A 6,817-nucleotide genomic window follows, 5' to 3' on the forward strand; every position below is an offset into this window, starting at 1 on the left:
AACTTGTTTTTGCAGGGTTTGGTGATGTGATATGGCCATGATATGATGATGAATATGTATGAGATGATCATTATTGTATTGTGGCAACCGGCAAGAGCCTTATGGTTGTCTTTAATTTTCATGTTGAGTAGTATTTCAAAGTAGTTGTTATAGTTGCTACATGAGGTGAACAACCATGAAGACGGCGCCATGAACCTTGACGCTACGCCGACAATGATGGAGATCATGCCCGAAGATGATGGAGATCATATCCGTGCTTTGGAGATGAAGATCAAAGGCGCAAAGACAAAAAGGGCCATATCATATCACATATGAACTGCATGTGATGTTAATCCTTTTATGCATCTTATTTTGCTTAGATCATGACGGTAGCATTATAAGATGATCCCTCACATTAATATCAAGATAATAAAGTGTTCTTCCCTCGTATGCACCGTTGCATTGTTCGACGTTTTGAAGCATCTCGTGATGATCGGGTGTGATAAACTTGACATACAACGGGTGTAAGCCATGTTGCACACGCGGAATACTTGGTTTTGCTTGACGAGCCTAGCATGTACAGACATGGCCTCGGGACAACGGAAACCGAAAGGTTGAACACGAGTCATATGGATGATATGATCAACATGTTGATGTTCACCATTGAAGCTACATCATCTCACGTGATGATCGGTTTTGGTGTAGTGGATTTGGATCGTGTACCACTTAACAACTATGAGGGATGTTGTATTAAGTGGGAGTTCATTAGTAATTAGATTAAAACATGAACTAATTATCATAAACATAGTCTGAGTAGTATTTTGAATTAATTTTGTAGTATTGGCATCCGTTTACTACTATGCGCTAGTCTTGTTATTGAGATAGAAATCTTGTTAAAATCGACAAGAAACTTTACGGATTGGTACCGTATTGTTAAAGAATCAAGAATTGATTAAGTCCTATTGCAAACTTTTAGTAAACCTCACATTGTTGATTCAAAGAGCTATGGTTTCAATTAGTACCTAAAGTTATCTTGTCTCCATGAAACTTGAAAGTTCAAATATGTTTGAAAAATAAGGAGCTGAAAATTTAGTTTTCAGAAATAATCAAGGTATGAGATATATGTGATATCTAAGACCTTATTGCAAGATGATAGAATATAATTTGGTGAGACTACATAAACTCATAAGTTTTATGGGAATGTATGAAGGTTGAAGACGCAAGACGTCACAATCCTCCAGCTATTGGGGCACTAATGATATTCGCATATCCATGAAGTTATCATCCTTAATATGCACCGTTGCTAAGACTCGTCGTTTCGAAGCATCACGTGATGATCGGGTGTTATAGATTCTACGTGTGCTTACAATGGGTGCAAGCCTGATTTGCACATGCGAATACTAAGGTTAAACTTTATGAGCCTAGCATGTACAGACATGGTCTCAAAAAGTTGTCATGAATTGATGGATAAAATTATGAGTGAAATTGTTCATCATAGTTACTAATATGTGAAATCTAGAACACTTGTCATATGATGATCAACTTCAAAGTAAGAACCTCAAGGTTATTGGTATTTGACCAACAAACCTAGAAGTTATTGATGTTGAAATGTTTTTCTGAATAATGAGGAAAGCTAAAAGAGAAACTGCAAAAGATATTTTGGCAAAAAGAAAAGACTAGAAAGTCTAGCTCAGGTGTATATAAATGATATACATGTTATGGTTGTATTCCTAGTTAAGTCACACAATGAAATTCTTGGGTATTAATACCATATTGGTTGGTATGAAGTGTCATACAAAACAACGCAATTCAAGAATACAATGGCCTAAGTGACTGACAAGGAATATGATAAGAATGTTCGCCTGGAACAAAAATAAAGTGTTATTATGTTCGTCGTTGGCATTCTATCTAGCCCTTAGAATTTATAATAAAGAGCTTAATAAATTGTTATTTTGCTCTGGTCAAATGAAAACAATGAGTTGTTCAAATTATGACATTACTCCATGTATGATGGATAAGTTATTATAAATCTTAAATGGTGAAACACACATACATAACACTGACGCTAAAAATGCCATAAGGCAAATAATTTGAATTCCACTTATTTGTGGAACCGCAATTTAGGTCATGTTAGAAAGGATCGCATGAAGGAACTCCATGCAAATGGATTTTTGGAGTCATTCGATTTGTTGAATCGTTTGGCACTTGCAAAATCTTTTCTAAAAGGTAATGACTGAAATACCGTTCATAGGCCGAAGAGTTGAACAGGCAACTAACTTAGTGAAAACATACATAATGATATATGTGGTTCTTGGGCATAGTTGTGTGCGGAAGATTCTTCTACTTCATGAAAACTTTCAAACAATGAATTGAGTATATATGTGGATATATTCAATAAGGAAAAGTTTGAAACATTTGAATAGGATTCAAATAAATTTCAGCATGAAGTGGAAATCATCGTAATAGAAATCAAATATCTATGATTGGATCATGGTGGAAATATTTGAATTACGAGTTTTAGCGAACATCTAAGAGAGTTATGAAATTGTTCTACAACTTACGTTTCTTGGAGTATCATAGTGATGATGAAGTATCCAAGAGATATATCCAAACTTTGTTGGATCAATGATGAGATAAAATATTGATGCCATTATATTTTTGTGGATTATGCTTTAGTGACTACCGCTTTTACACTTTGAATAGAGCATCATCATGATCCGTTGAAATGACACCATACAAGTTATGGCATGGGTATAAACCCTAATAGTCAACCAAAATCGGATGAATGTCTTTGTTGGTTATCCCAGAGATTTGATTGGGAATTCTTCCCACGAGACAAAGAAAAAAGTGTTTGTCAATGTTTCTTATTTCCGAGAAATTGTTTCTAGTGAAGTATTTGAGTGGGAGGACAATATATTTTGATAAGGTTTATGAACCTGAGCATAATGATCAGAGTAGCGCAGCATCGGAATTGGTTTCGAAAGCGGCCACAACGATCATGGCTCCCATGACTACAAAGTGTTTTAGCCATGGAGATCGAAGTACATATTGAACCTTGTAGGTATGGTTTACTTTGTGATCAAATAAATGATTTGTGGACAAAGGATTGATTTTGAACAATGATAAACCAACTACAAAACAAAGAAGTTATGATGGGCCACGACTCCGTTAAAATGGCCATACGCCATGAAATCCAAGATAGATGAATACTTTTTGAAAGAAAATAGATCTATAAAATTGATGGACTTGGATGAAATATCCTTGAAGAAGCTTAACTTGTCGAAAAGTTGTTTACGACAAAGTTCAAAGAGTTGACTACGACAAGATTAGATCTTCCGTAGCAATGCTTAAAGTCTATATGGATTATTCTAGTAATCACTACATATTTCCTTTATGAGATATGTTAGTAGGATGGCAAAATACATTACTTATCAGAAGTGTGTATTAAAGGTGTATACAAGATACAACCAAGAGTTTTGCTGATCCGTGGAATACTAGATAGGTATACAAACTTCAATTTGATGAAGTAAGTATAGCGGAGTTTGAATCTTCACTAGATGAAATAGTCAAAGAGTTTTTGATTTAATCTGCAACAATGAAGAGGCTTGCATTTGCAAGAAATTAAGTGGGAGCGCTAAGACACATTTATAATACTTTATGTAGGTGACATATAGTTGGTTATAAATGATGTAATTATATACTTGATTAAAAGGTTTCATTGAGAATTAACTTCAATGAAAGGATATGGACTGAAACAAATTTAGTGTCAAGATCTATGAAGATAGATTGAAACACATAAATAAGTTTAAGTCAAAGTGCATATGATGGATATTGAAGTAGTTCAATATAGAAATATTAAGAAAATGTTCTTGTCATGTGAAGGTTTAACAAGACTTGAGTGTATCTGACACTCAATGATTAAAAACACATGAGTGATTATAGATCACGAATAATATGTACACAATCAGATATCATGTGCTATAAAGTGTTATGAGCATATACCAGAATGATTCATATGATGATCATTGGACGACAGTAAGAATATCCTTGAGTACTTTAGAAGAACTAAGGATATATATATATATTTTTGTATGAAGAAATGACAAACAAATCGATGTAAGGTGTTACACCGATATTGGTTTTATCACATATAAAATATAAATTCAATCTCAAATTAGACGAAGTGTTGTTTAAAAGGTAGCACAATGAGCTAGAAGTTGTCTATGCTAGATTTAGAAGGGTTCTAAATATGGTGACGGATTCTACAAAAGAAGGCAGAGTATGTCATTGTTTTGACAATGACAAAGGATGTTAAGTCAAGAGGTTCTTTGAGAACTTGGTGTAGTTCCGACAGAGTCAGAACTTTGAAGCTATATTGTGTGTGACAATATTAGTGACATATTTCAGACAATGGAATTAAGGTTCCACCGAAGATCAAACATATTTAATGCCAGCTCATTTGGAAATGAGTGATGCGTTGAGACGCAAATGAATTACAAAATACATACGTTTCTGAGCGTGTCAGATCCGATGACTAAAAACCTCTCCCGTGAGCAATACATGATAAAGCACCAGAAGGCCAAGGTGTTATATCTTTACAAATGTAAACTAGATTATTGACTCTAGTGCAAGTGGGAGACTGAAGGAGATATGCCCTAGAGGCAATAATAAAGTGGTTATTATTTATATCTTTATGTTTATGATAAATGTTTATATATCATGCTAGAATTGTATTAACCGAAACATTAGTACATGTGTGATATGTAGACAAACAAGAAGTCCCTAGTATGCCTCTTAAACTAGCTTGTTGATTAATGGATGATTAGTTTCATAATCATGAACATTGGATGTTATTAATAACAAGGTTATGTCATTGTGTGAATGATATAATGGACACACCCAATTAAGCGTAGCATAAGATCTCGTCATTAAGTTATTTGCTATAAGCTTTCGATACATAGTTACCTAGTCCTTATGACCATGAGATCATGTAAATCACTTATACCGGAAAGGTACTTTGATTACACCAAACACCACTGCGTAAATGGGTGGCTATAAAGGTGGGATTAAGTATCGGAAAGTATGAGTTGAGGCATATGGATCAACAGTGGGATTTGTCCATCCCGATGACGGATAGATATACTCTGGGCCCTCTCGGTGGAATGTCGTCTAATGTCTTGCAAGCATATGAAAGAGTTCATAAGAGACCACATACCACGGTACGAGTAAAGAGTACTTGTCAGGAGACGAGGTTGAACAAGGTATAGAGTGATACCGAAGATCAAACCTCGGACAAGTAAAATATCGTGAGACAAAGGGAATTGGTAATGTATGTGAATGGTTCATTCGATCACTGAAGTCATCGTTGAATATGTGGGAGCCATTATGGATCTCCAGATCCCGCTATTGGTTATTGGTCGGAGTAAGTACTCAACCATGTCCGCATAGTTCTCGAACCGTAGGGTGACACACTTAAAGTTGGATGTTGAAATGGTAGTTCTTGAATATGGAATGGAGTTGGAATATTTGTTCGGAGTCCCGGATGAGATCCCGGACATCACGAGGAGTTCCGGAATGGTCCGGAGAATAAGATTCATATATAGGATGTCATTTTATGTGAATTAAAATGTCGCGGAAGGTTCTATGGAAGGTTCTAGAAGGTTCTAGAAAAGTCCGGAAGAAACCACCAAGGAAGGTGGAGTCCACAAGGGACTCCACCTCCATGGCCGGCCAGCCCTAGTGGGGGTGGAGTCCCAAGTGGACTCCACCATAGGGGGCCGGCCAACCCCCACATGGGAGGTGGGAATCCCACCTTTGGGTGGGAGTCCTAGTTGGGCTAGGTTTGCCCCCTCCTATGGAAGGTTTTGGTTTCGGGTCTTATTCGAAGACTTGGACACCAACGCTTGGGATCCACCTATATAATGAGGGGCCAAGGGAGGGGGCCGACCACCCCAAGACCATAGCTTGGCCGCCCCCCTTGAGTGGCCGGCCACCCCCTCCCAAACCCTAGCTTTGCTCCTCCACTTCATATTTCCCGCGTAGCTTAGCGAAGCTCCGCCGGACTTCTACACCGCCACCGACACCACGCCGTCGTGCTGTCGGATTCAAGAGGAGCTACTACTTCCGCTGCCCGCTGGAACGGGGAGGTGGACGTCGTCTTCATCAACAACCGAACGTGTGACCGAGTACGGAGGTGCTGCCCGTTCGTGGCGCCGGAACCGATCGTGATCAAGATCTTCTACGCGCTTTTGCAAGCGGCAAGTGATCGTCTACCGCAGCAACAAGAGCCTCATCTTGTAGGCTTTGGAATCTCTTCAAGGGTGAGACTCGATACCCCCTCGTTGCTACCGTCTTCTAGATTGCATCTTGGCTTGGATTGCGTGTTCGCGGTAGGAAAATTTTTGTTTTCTATGCAACGTTATCCTACACCTCCCCTCTTCATTTCTTCACACCCTCAGCTTCTCCTCCCATCTCTGCTTCTCCTCGACCACCTCCCTTGCCACATTGTAGCCGGAGCAGCTCCAATTTGGTGCCAGAGCACCGCCAGTACCTGCAGCACGTCGCCGTCGATTGGGGCCACCTCAAGCGACGCCACCAGTACCAGGAGGTCGCCGTCCACGACAATGTTGCTGCGCACCTCGCCGACGATCGCCGGAGCACCGGTGAGCTCTCCGACCCCCTACCCTCGCCGCGCCAGTGAGCCGTGCTCGTCGTCCACGACGACGCACGAGAGCCGCACGATCATCGTCTAATCCAACGCCTCCCCTCGCTCGTACCGATTCACTGTTTAAATACCGCTGACAGCGGGGCCCACTGTCAGGCGGCCCACTCGCGCGAG

The sequence above is a fragment of the Lolium perenne genome, chromosome 5 (assembly GCF_019359855.2).
Source record: "Lolium perenne isolate Kyuss_39 chromosome 5, Kyuss_2.0, whole genome shotgun sequence".
Taxonomy (NCBI): domain Eukaryota; kingdom Viridiplantae; phylum Streptophyta; class Magnoliopsida; order Poales; family Poaceae; genus Lolium; species Lolium perenne.